At 39.2% G+C, this 13,341-nt stretch overlaps 1 protein-coding gene across 1 annotated transcript in view; it reads left to right on the top strand.

Annotated features, from left to right (window-relative positions):
* Positions 1 to 13,341, top strand: part of NPAS3 (neuronal PAS domain protein 3) — a 600,688-nt gene that overhangs the window by 416,368 nt on the left and 170,979 nt on the right. The gene's annotated exons all lie outside the window — the stretch shown is intronic.

Below are 13,341 nucleotides of genomic sequence, written 5' to 3'. Positions count from 1 at the left end.
CCCACCCCCGCTTTGTTCAACCCTGAGGGGGTGAACACGCGCCAGACAGTGAACCCGGGACAGGGCATCCGCGTTTCCCTGTAACCTGGCCTGCCCTGTGTTCCACCGAAAATGGTGGCGGAGACCCGATGGTTGCCATGGCAGCCCCAAGCCATTCCAAGGCCTTGGGGCCTGGCATGTACGGAGGCCTATGAGTTCCAGCCCCAAGGCTGGGTCTCATAGGCAAACTATCAGTGTATTACACTATGTAATATACTGATAGTCAATGCAGTACAATACAGATGTATTGTGCTGCATTGAAACAGGGCTCAGACCCTGGAATGTTGAAGTGCCAAATATTAAAAGTGCAATAAAAGTGTTTTTAACAATAAAAAATAAAAAAGTTTTAATTAAAAAAGCCCATTTCCCATAAAAAGAGACATATTAGGTATCGCTGCATCCATAATAACCTGATCTATAAAAATAACACATGACCTAACCCCTCAGGTGAACTCTGTTAAAAAAAAAAACATAAGAACTGTGTCAGAAAAGCTATTTTTTGTCACCTTACATCACAAAAAGCGATCAAACGTCATACGCACCCCAAAATCATACCAATCAAACCATCATCTCAGCCCTACCTAAGACAATCACCCCAAAAAAACAAAAAAAACTATGGCTCTCAGAATATGGAGACACTAAATCATGATTTAGATTATTTTTTTAATGCTGTTATTGTGTAAAACTTTAATAAAAAAGTATACATATTAGGTATCGCCACATCCGTAAGAACATTGTGTATAAAAATATCACATGAACTAGCCCCCCAGGTGAACACAGTAAAAAAAAAAAAAAAGGTGTAAAAAATTATTTTTTTTACCTTACATCACAAAAAGTGTAATACTAAGTGATCAAAAAGTCATACACACCCCAAAAACATATCAATCAAACCGTCATCTCAAACAGTCATCTCATCCCGCAAAAAATTAGACAATTGGGTAAGACAATCGCCCAAAAAGTAAAAAAAAAATATGGCTCTCAGAATATGGAGACACTAAAATATAATTTTATTTTGTTTTAAAAATGCTGTTATTGTGTGAAACTTAAATAAATAAAAAAGTATACATATTAGATATCACCACGTCCATAAGAACCTGCTGTATAAATATATCACATGACCCAACACCTCAGATGAACACCGTAAAAAAAATAATCTAAAAAGCCATTTTTTTTCACCTTACAACACAAAAAGTGTAATACCAAGCAATCAAAAAGTCATATGCACCCTAAAATAGTACCAATCAAACCGTAATGTCATACTGAAAAAAATAAGCCCCTACATAAAACAGTCGTCCCAAAACAAAAAACTAAAAATCTGGCTTTCAGAATATGGAGACACAAAAAAACATTTTTTTCAAAAATATTGTCATATTTGGTATTGTTGCGTCTGTAACAACCTGCTCTATAAAAATACCACATGATGTAACTTGTCTGATGAACATTGTAAATAACAAAAAATAAAAATGGTACCAAAACAGCTATGTTTTGTTACCTTGCTTCACAAAAAGTGTAATATAGAGCAACCGAAAATCATATGTACCCTAAAATAGTACCAACAAAACTGGCACCTTATCCCGTAGTTACCTAAATGGGGTCATTTTTTAGGAGTTTCTACTCTAGGGGTACATCAGGGGGTCTTCAAATGTGACATGGTGACTTAAAATTATCCCAGTGAAATCTGCCTCCCAAAAACCATATGGCATTTCTTTCCTTCTGCACCCTGCCCTGTGCCCGTACAGCAGTTTACGACCACATATGGGGTGTTTCTGTAAACTAAAGAATCAGGGTAATAAACATTGAGTTTTGTTAGGCTGTTAACCCTTGCTTTGTTACTGGAAAAAATGTATTACAATGGAAAATCTGCCAAAAATGTGAAATTCTGAAATGTCATCTCCATTTTCCTTTAATTCTTGTGGAACACCTAAAGGGTTAACAAAGTTTTTAAAAATCAGTTTTGAATACCTTGAGGGATGTAGTTTCTAAAATTGGGCTTTATGGTTGGTTTCTATTATGTAAGCCTCACAAAGTGACTTCAGACCTGAACTGGTCCTTAGAAAGTGGGTTTTGCTTCTATGCCTTCTAACTTTCCAAAAAAAGAAAATGTAATTTACAAAATGATCCAAACATGAAGTAGACATATGGGAAAAATAAAGTTCTAACTATTTTACTATCTGTTTTAAAAGTAGATAAATTGAAATGTAGAAAATTGCAAATTCTTCAAAATTTTGGGTAAATTTGGTATTTTTTTATAAATAAAAATGAAATAATTTGACTCAATTTTACCACTGTCATGAAGTACAATACGTGACAAGAAAATAATCTCAGAAAATAATCTCAAAAGCGTTTTAAAGTTATCACCACATAAAGCGACACATGTCAGATTTGCGAAAAATGGTAAGGTCCATAAGGGGTATAAAAACTCCCTAGTTTATTATTATACACACATTTATGTGGCTGAGCTGACTTCTAGGTACAGAGGCAGTACAACCAGTGTCTTTTCCAGGGACCCAAGTTGCTGCAGGGACCCCCATAATCAATCATCTTATAGCGTCCTGCTGCTGTCTGCTACTGTGTGAGGAGGTAATATTTGGATGTATCCGTATGGTGGGCCTCCAAAATAGATTTTACTGGTGGGCTCTAGGCACCCCAGTACAACACTGTTTTTAATACAGCTTTTCAACCAAAACCTTTTGATGTGTTAAAAGTGTCAATTTCTGTTAGTATCTGATTTGTTTGCTTTATTGTCTCAGCCAGGGGCGTATCTATATTGGAAGCAGGGGAAGTGTCTGCTACAGGGCCCAAACCTTAAGGCCTGTCCGGGGGAAGGATGAATGATTTTATTGACAGTGGCCCACTCAACAGTGTTATACAATAACATTATATACAGAGACAGTATATACAGTAACATGACATACAGTATATACATGAAAGTAATGGACAGAGCGGCTGCCTGGCTTGAGTTAGGGTAGCTTACGAGGGAGGGTTGCTGGGGGGAGCCTTCAAAAATTAGCTGTGGGGGCTATGTCAGTTGTAGTTACGCCACTGGTCTCAACAGTGCTTATTGATTGGTATACTACAATTTCAATCAGAAATTAAGAGAACATTTTCATAGATCTATACATAAAAACATGATGTCCTGGCCTACTCCTACGATGGCTCTTAGTCACAGTAGACGGAAGGCGTGGCAGTCTCACCCCCTGTGCAGTGAGTGCTCAGCCCTGATATTTCCTTGTGTAAATGGAATGAATGATACTAGGCACAGGCTGTGCCATATGGGTAATAAAGATTCATGCCGAGAATATTATACCTAGCCCAGCATGTGAAAACAAACAGACTGCCAGCCAGAGACAGATCTGTACAGATATATCATCCATCATAACACAGAATTGCCATATGTATGAATCAGTTTACCGTAGATTTATGTCTGCGCATATACTTTATACATGTACACATTAACGTATCACTATTATCATAATGTCTGCGTACATTTTTGTTAAAACTCCTTTTTAGCTGCCTGTGTGATACTTTGAAAGTCAATATAATTTCTACTTTTTAGATCTCTGGAACTATTTCCTTATTTCCAGAGGTTTGTATTTTCTCTGTCAGCACACACTGTTGTTTTACAGTGTTTTCATCAAACTGCTTGTGCCTACAGCAGGCAGGGGATGTAGTCAGAACACTTCTGCTTGGGAAGGAAGCAATTCTAGTAATGAAGCTGTGTTGAACAATTGATATATCTGCTATTCTCTCTATAGTGTTTAAGATGAGCTACTTTACACTTACATACTGAGACTTCTTTTACGGCCTCCTGCACATGAACGTGGACTGCCCGTTACTGTCTTGCGGACTGCATTTGCAGATCTGCAATACACGGGCGCTGTTCCGTGGGGAATTCCGCATCACGGATGCGGACCCATTCACTTCAATGGGCCTGCAAATCCGGAGATGCGGAACGAACCCTACGGAAGCATTACGAAGTGCTTCCATAGGGTTTCGCCCCGTGCTTCCGTTTCACAAAAAGATAGAACATGTCCTATCTTTTTGCAGATTGCGGACCCATTGAAATGAATGGGTCCACGATCCGCTGCGGCTGCCCCATCAGGACGGTGTTCGTGCATTGCGTGCCGCAGCACGGCTAAGGATGCACACGTTCATGTGCAGGAGGCCTAACTTTCGGGGGCTTGTGATTTTCTGTTTTCGTTTTTTACTCCACGCCTTCGCGAAGCCATAACTTTTTTTTTTTTCTGTTCACATAGCCATATGAAGGTTTATTTGTGGAACAACTTGTACTTTTTAAAGAGGACCTTTCACCTGGAAAAACATTGTGAACTGAGTATCATGACATATGGGGACTTGGTAATAGTTGTCGGAGACTTAGGACTCTTGGTTATAGTAGGCGGAGTCTGCCCTTGTTCTGCTGGGCGTCTCCTCCTCCTAGGCTGTAGCCCTGGCCAATCACAGCACACAGCTCACAGCCTGGGAGGTTTTTATCTCCCAGGCTGTGAGCTGTGCGCTGCAATTGGCCAGCGCTACAGCCTAGGAGGAGGAGACGCCCAGCAGAACAAGGGCAGACTCCGCCTACTATAACCAAGTCCCCGAACATACCGGAGGACATAACGGAAGAACGGAGCAGCGCCCAGGGATAATAGTAAGTGCAGTGAGATCCCTAGGCGCCGCTGCATATGTCATGATATTTAGTTCACAATGTTTTTCCAGGTGAAAGGTCCTCTTTAATGGCATTATTTTCTATTGGATACAATGTAGTGGGAAGCCTAATAAAATTCTAAATGGGGTGTAATTGGGAAAAAAACTGAATGCTGCTTCAATATTTATGGCATTTTCTATGTGATAAAACTGACCCGTGCCCTTCATTCTCTTGGTCAGTATGTACACTTTTTGGGTCAATTTTTTTTATTATTGCATTTTACTCATTTTGAGCTAAAAATCTTTATTAAAAATGTGGGGCCCTTATAGTTGGCACTGTATCACTTTACCAAGCTTCTGGGACTCTGTTCACAGGATTATCTGCAAAGTGACAGGGATCCCTGTTCCAGACACCCCTAGATCCCCATTACTATATGTTTTTGATTTCACCATTCCTGTATACAAAAATTCTGTCCTCATGTACCTCATTTAGGTGGTTATACAGCTTCTACTCCACCTACCCTAGAGTGGTTTGCTGAAGTTGCGCTCTTTCAGATGATACAGGATTTGATTATCCAAACCCCATAGGAATCATTCATTTTTCAAAAACCTGGGGTTCTTGGGACTCCTTTCATACCTCTGGGATGTACTTGGCCCTTCTTTTTCTATCTTTCTTTTTTCCCTCTCTTTCACAATATTCTTCAGTCTAACACCTTAATGCAGTTTCAATTAATATTAACGTTCAATTTTCTTCATGCCTTGATTTTCTTGTTTATCATAAAAAAATGCTCTGAAATTGTGCATCCTGGACATAGGCTTATCTTCTCAAAGCACTGTAATAATGTTGTCAGTGTGTTATATTGCTACTGTGACATCATTTGTTTTCTTATATTGTATATTTTACTATTGTTATACTATAAAATGCAGTAAAATTCTTGAATACGAAAGATTTGGAGCACTTTTCTCTGTACACGGCTGAGATACCTGCCACGGCGGGATCTGAATTTTCTCTCTGTTCCATCAGTCAGGCTCCTTATCTCTGACCTTATAAACACTCATAGCTCAATCCTTTTCTTACAGATAAGAATGTGGGTTAAATAAGTGTTTATGATCTTTAAGTAATTTAGAGATAAGCTTTATTAGATGATTGGCTCAAAGTGAAAGTAGGAGTCACACAGTTAGTAAAACAGTTAAACAGACCAAACGGCTGAATATTTTTAATAAAGACAATTGAAAAAATATATATTCAGCCCAAGATGTGTAAAATGCAATTATAAAAATATTGTCCCTGAAGGTGTACATAGCCCTTAAATATCAGAAATAAGGATCTGTCTATTACATTACTCAACTCTGTTAGAATACGGGGATGTATGCCATCTGGACCTGGTGATTTGTCTATTTTAATCATTTTAAGATAGGTAACGTAGTAACATAGTATATAAGGCTGAAAAAGGACATTTGTCCATCCAGTTCGGCCTGTCATTCTGCAAGTTGATCCAGAGAAAGGAAAAAAAAAAAAACACTCTGAGGTAGAAGCCAATTTCCCCATTTTAGGGGAATAAAAAATTCCTTTCTAAATCCAATCAGACAATCAGAATAACTCCCTGGATCAACGACCCCTCTCTAGTAGCTATATCCTGTAATAATATTACACTCCAGAAATACATCCAGGCCCCTCTTGAATTCCTTTATTGTACTCACATCACCACTTCCTTAGGCAGAGAGTTCCATAGTCTCACTGCTCTATCGTAAAGAATTCTCTTCAATGTTTGTGTACAAACCTTCTTTCCTCTAGACGCAGAGGATGTCCCCTCGTCACAGTCCTGGGGATAAATAGATGATGGGATAGATCTCTGTACTGACCCCTGATATAGTTATACATAGTAATTAGATCTCCCCTCGTCTTTTTTCTAAAGTGAATAACCCTAATTTTGATAATCTTTCAGGGTACTGTAGTTGCCCTATTCCAGTTATTACTTTAGTTGCCCTCCTCTGGACCTTCTCCAGCTCTGCTATGTCTGCCTTGTTCACAGGAGCCCAGAACTGTACACAGTACTCCATGTGTGGTCTGACTAGCGATTTGTAAAGTGGTAGGACTATGTTCTTATCGCGGGCATCTATGCCCCTTTTGATTCAAATCTTATTGGCCTTGGCAGCAGCTGCCTGACACTGTTTTTTGTAGCTTAGTTTGCTGTTTATTAAACTTCCTAGATCCTTTTCTATGTCAGTGTTACTGAGTGTTTTATCATTTAGTATGTACGGGTGACTTGCATTATTCCTTCCCATGTGCATAACTTTACATTTGTCAGTGTTAAGCCTGATGCTCTTCTTCCTGAGTCAGACATGCCACTTTTAATGGGAAATTTACTTTGACACTCAGCATTTCGTCTGACAGTTCATTTTCCTCAGTGAATACAATGATGAAAAAAATATGTAATAGCTTTGCTTTCTCTTCATTGCTCTGTACAACTCCTCCCTCATCAATCTATAAAGGGCCAACAGTCACTATTCCCAAGTGTCACCCAACCTGCACGTCTGTTGTTTTGTCAGCTCTGTTAGTTAGTATTAAGTCCAATAAGTTTTTATTGATGCCATTTTGGAGTGTATATAACTTTTTATCACTTTTTTTTCAATTTTTGGGGGAAGTGTGAATCGTCCATTTTTATTTTTTCTTTAACGCCATTTGTGAATAATTTTAATTTATTTTAGATTTTAATAGTACAGGCCTTGTCAGGCCGTTTCATTTTTTTTATTCCCATAATTATTATTTTTTATTCTACGGAAATGAAGGTGATTTGAACTTTTTGCGTATATTAGATTGTGAGCCTAATTGGACTTAGATTGTGATCCACATTGGGGACAGATTGAGGCTAATGTCTGTAATGCGCTGCGGAATATAGCAGCACTATATAAATGCGTAAAATAAATAAATAAAATATAAATATATGTGTATATATACAGTATAAGCTCAGTTTGGAGGCTAGCAGGCCTCCATAGGAACTGCAGCTCTAATGCACTGCAGGGGAGCTGGTCCTCACCCTGAAGCGTGCCTTCTAAGTTTTTTGCCAGTTAGAGGCCCTGGTCACCACAGCATCTAAAGGGATAAATGCCTGCAATCGACATTATTGCCAGTTGCAGACATTAGCCGTTTTGGGCTATGATGCCAACTGCACTTGGGTGGCTTCCATATTTAAAGAAGTGGCTTCCATATTTAAAGAACCTCCCAGCTCCGTACATGTAAGGGTTAAAAAGGTTTTATTATATTTTTTTAATTCGCCCTAGGTGACTATATCAAGCAATCATTAGATGTCACTTGTATTTTGTAATGGATTTCGGTCTAATGCAGAATACTGGATTCAGTATATTGCAGTGCAAAGCTGCTACCTGCAGGACAGCATTGGAATATGCTAGTTATCGGCCTGGAAGCCTTGTTCACGCTCAGGCCTATTACTAGTAGGGATTTCCTTCCCCATTCTCAGCCAGGGAAAGGCAACACAGGCCAGGAAGCACGTGGCTTCTGGTTTTAGCACTCACAGATGCTTTTGGTCTGCGATCAGTACTACCCTGGGCTCTGGGCCTCTGCAGTTTAAAACAGCAGAAACCCGGTGGTTATGGTGCCTGCTGCGCTAACACTTAAAACAGTTACTTTCTTCTCACCTGATTAAATTGTGAAAGATTATATGGCATTTCTGAGTTTAGGTAGGCCTCTCAGTGGATGCAGCAGCACTCAGTGCCTTAGTTTTATTAGGGTTTGTAAAGAGGCATTCCCATATAAGACATTATATCTGTAGGTTAGCTATAAATGTCTGATAGGACCCCAACCTATTAGAATGATAGTGATCCCCTGGCCCCCCTTTATTTTAGGAACAGAGATACAAATGGAACAGATCATTGGCTGTCTCATTTCAAGTCTATAGGCATTGTGTGGAAACACACGTGCAGCCACTTAGTGTTCAGTTTCCAACATTTGCTTTTTACAATAAAACGCACAACATATTTATGAGCTAATTTTGGTGTTAAAGCGAAACCATTCGACCTTCTGACGTGTATAGGTGGGTTCCTGACTTTCTGTCAATGGATAAGGGGTAAATAAATACTGTCTTAATGCAAGAATATTTATAATTGCTGCTAACAAAGCAACACATTCAACTGTTAGTACAAGGATGATTTGCACAAAATGCTATTACAACTATATGGTGCTTTCCAATCTCTCCCAGTCTCCTGCAGAACAACAGAATTTATATTCCAACAAAATGAACAGATGTAAAAGGTTGTAATTCAATGATTATGTTGCTATCTTTGTCTCTTTTTGAGGAATTAGGTATTGCACTCGTGGGAAGTCACATTTTATGTCTTGTTGGGATAATGAATATTATGGTAATATGCAGAGAATGTGAATTTTGGAAAGTTAGGAGCGAGAGGAGGCAGCTAGCATGTCCCCAGTGCATGGTAATAAATAGGAAGTAAATTTGTAATTATAGCCTGAATCTGCGTGTGCTGGGGGGTGTTCAAGGCACCAGATTTAATTAAATCCTTTTTTAATATACAGACATCTAAACTGCATAATTCCCCTGTACTGCAAAACGGAGAGCAATATTAAGACAAACAGTCAGCGTGGATTACTAAACGTCTGCGAGAACAGAGTCAATAGATGCAGCCTACAGAGAAAAGACTCTTTGAGCGTCCTCAAGCAGTTCAACCCCTGCTCAGCTGAGGAATCAGTGTAGCTGCATTAATCCGCGGGTCCTTCATCTATGTCCATATTATACATACTTGTGATCATACATAAAGATAATCTGTCATTTTGATGTAGGCGCAGGTATCACATAATGTATGGGATCTAACTGTTGCAAATGTTATGAAATATGAGCCCTCACCTGATTTACTAGGACATGTACCTACCAAACACCTGTTATTCACCTTGTTCCACTTATTTTCTGGCACTTGTCACCATCTGCCAATATTTTCTTCTATTTTCTTCTTAGAATACACCGAATCATATCATAGTTAAATGCCAGGGAGATGCACTTTTATGTTTCTGGCAATATAGAGCTTAATTTGAGAGAAGGGTTGGGAGGTGACTGTCAGTGAGCTTTAAATCCCCTTGTCATAGTCAGGTCCTCACATGTGTCACTGTCCATCCCAAGTGAAGGATGACTACTGCCATCCTCTGACATCCCGTGATGCCTTTGTCCAAGTTCCAGGTTCCGTCCCTCTCAAGTATAAATCATCTTGCAAAAAGAGGTTTCTAATGAAACTCTGCTTTTGAAATATGTATGTTTCCTTTTGGTTGCATTCCAACACTTTTCTCCTGACACCTCTGGTAAGGAGGAGGAAAAGATATTGCCTCTTGTTAAAGAAAGTAGCCACTTAAGTGAAAGATTTACAACAAGATAACATTTTAGAACTCTGTGACCTTGAAGGCATCTTTCATAATCATTTTCACACGTTTGCATCTGTTCTGGTTTCCTATTTTTCTTATGTTTTAAAGTTAAAGCTATATTTTTTTTTTACAGGATATAATTTTTATATAATTTTTTTACAGGATTTTTTTTTTGTAAAACTATATCAAATGGAAGCTTCCCTAAGTGTTGCTATATATATTACTAATAGATTGTGATTAGAGATGAGCAAATTTAATGTTATGAAATTCGTTCAAGCTTCTTTTGGTGGTAAAAGTAGAATTGTGTTATGGATTCCATTACCGCGGACCATAACACAATTCTATGACGAAATGCATAAAGGATGGTCCGTGGTAACGGTATCCATAACGCAATTCTGCTTTTACCACCAAACAAAGCGTGAACGAATTTCAAAATATTAAATTCGCTCATCTCTAATTGTGATACATATATATTCATGTTTATACATAGCCAGTGTTTTAATCTATCAGGTTCCAAACCTGCTTAGCAGATGAAGGAATATTCCTTCAATTATTCTATTACTGGTTGCTAGGCAACTCCTTTCTCCTTTACAAATCAGCACAAAGTATGGTGATCACATGCACTCTGCAAATTCTCCTTTGCCATTAATTGTCTGTTTAAAGAAATAAAAGAACAGTCCTGATTGTGTTTCCTGTTTGTCTATTGTCTGCATATTTCATTCTTTATTATTATCTATTTAAGAGAACATATTACAGCCTGGACAAAATAGGTGCCTTGTGTACCTCAAAGGTTTAGAAAAAGATCTGGCAGAAATTGTAAATCTGACATTGTAGATAGGTTGAGATGGACAGAGCAAAGAGTGAAGAGGCTAATAAATTAAGAGTCTAAGGCTGTAGGAAATACCGTCATATAGAAATGTTCTCTGCCCAAATGTTGCTCAAAGTGGTTCTCCGGGATTTTAATATTGATGACCTATCCTCAGGATAGGTCATCAATATCAGATTGGCGAGGGTCCGACACCCCCGCCGATCAGCTGTTTGAAGAGGAGGCGCACACCATGCCAGCGCTGCCTCCTCTTCACTACGTTCTTGCCGTCACCTCTGCAGCGGTGAGCAGGTGTAATTACACCCAAGCCGTTCCATTCATTTCAATGGGACGGATCGCTCCTATACAAGTGTCTGGGAACGATCCGTCCCATTGAATTGAATAGGATGGTTAGGTTTAATTACACCTGCTCACCGCTGCAGAGGTGACGGCGAGAACGTAAACAGTGAAGAGGAGGCAGCGCTGGCACGGTGTGCGCCTCCTCTTCAAACAGCTGATCGTGCCGGGTGTCGGATCCCCGCCTATCTGATATTGATGACCTATCCTGAGGATAGGTCATCAATATTAAAAGCCCGGACAACCCCTTTAATAGCTGGAGATGATGCCAGAAAAGGTTGACCGGTTTTAAGACTGGAGCCATGATAGAAGCCGAAAAGGATCATTTGAGCTTCTATATTCTATATATTTTATGCTACTCTGATTTTTTAACAATGGAGCATCAGGTTAAATATCCCTACTAGATGTAGGGACAGAACCAGCATGCAGAAAGTAGCAAAGCAATATATAAAAGGTGAAGATGGAGTCGGGTGGGATGAGGCCTGTAATCTGTTGTTTGAGCCCTTGTTGCAGTGGGATTCCTTCTCTGGTGGTTCTGTGCATTTCAGAAGCCTCCATCCTTGTCTGTGTCAGCGACCTCAATAAAAAAAAAATCTCAGCTCCTCTCCGCCAGGGAAAAAGGGCCCTGGAATTCATGCAAATCACATTAACTCTGGCATCTCCCTAGTGAGCCTGCTATAAACTGCAGCCTAATTAAATATTTTTTAACGATGTGAGTAATTTTTGCCACGGGGTGGATTCAGGGGGAAATTTAATATGAGATCACAAGAGCTGTTCCCAGTGTTGATTCTGTAAATTAATAACTACAAACCAAGAGGAGAAACATGCAGACCAAATAAAGGATGGTGGAGTAGAGAAAGGACCGTCATACTGATTTCTTAATACACCAAATATTTTTTACTATGTCTCACTAGAGTTAACCCCCTAGTTCCAATGTTAAAAACATGATGCTCAACTTTACCCAAATAATGGAAGTCAAGGAAAATCACAAGTGACAAGGAGAGGTTAACTGCGTGAGTTCTGTTGTAGCTTATACACAGTGCTTGTCTTGAAATGTTATATGAACATATAGCATATTCTGATTGCCTGATTGGAGTCGGGAAGGAATATTTTTCCCTGTAAGTGGGGAAAATTGGCTTCTACCTCACGTTTTTTTTTTTTGCCTTCCTCTGGATAACCGTCCAAACTGGATGGACAGATGTCTTTTTTTTTCGGCCTTATAAACTATGTTACTATGTAGTCCTATTCCATTTAACTACATCCCACTGGATATATTCAGACAGGAGAGTAACTACATTAGATGTAGAGGTTGTATTCATGTCTGGGCCTCAGATCTGAGAGAGTCCAATGAGCCTTCTGCCTCTTCAGTAGACGTAACTACTATAAAATGCAGGGGATTGTTGAGTTGCCTATACCCTTCTGATTTCTGTTCTCAGTTCCCCCTGATGTTTTGCCATACATGTATTTGTTAAATCCTTAATTTGCCTTTTAAAACTTTTAGAAGGTTCAGGCTGAACCAACCACAATCTGCATGACATATCAAAAACCTCCTTGGTTGCAAACATAACTTGAATATGAGTCAGGACAGGGAGAAGAGTCATCTAGGCAGCTCTTTGCCAGCTTCTTTCTGTCTGGCTCAGCTTTATAGGCCTATTTGTGTATGGTTCAGTGGCATAGAACATAGAAGAGGATTCTTTACGGTAAGAGCAGTGAGACTATGGAGCTCTCTGCCTGAGGAGGTGGTGATGGTGAGTACAATAAAGGAATTCAAGAGGGGCCTGGATGTATTTCTGGAGTGTAATTATTATTACACTCCAGAAATACATCCAGGCCCCTCTTGAATTCCTTTATTGTAGCTATATTACAGGATATAGCTACTAGAGAGGGGTCGTTGATCCAGGGATTTATTCTGATTGTCTGATTGGATTTAGAAAGGAATTTTTTATTCCCCTAAAGTGGGGAAATTGGCTTCTACCTCAGAGTGGTTTTTTTTGCCTTCCTCTGGATCAACTTGCGGGATAACAGGCTGAACTGGATGGACAAATGTCTTTTTTTCGGCCTTATGTACTATGTTACTATGAATCTCTTGACAGATCCCATTTAGACCAGTAAT

This window comes from Bufo gargarizans, chromosome 11 (assembly GCF_014858855.1).
Source record: "Bufo gargarizans isolate SCDJY-AF-19 chromosome 11, ASM1485885v1, whole genome shotgun sequence".
Classification (NCBI taxonomy): domain Eukaryota; kingdom Metazoa; phylum Chordata; class Amphibia; order Anura; family Bufonidae; genus Bufo; species Bufo gargarizans.
This window is presented reverse-complemented; position numbering and strand designations above follow the sequence as displayed.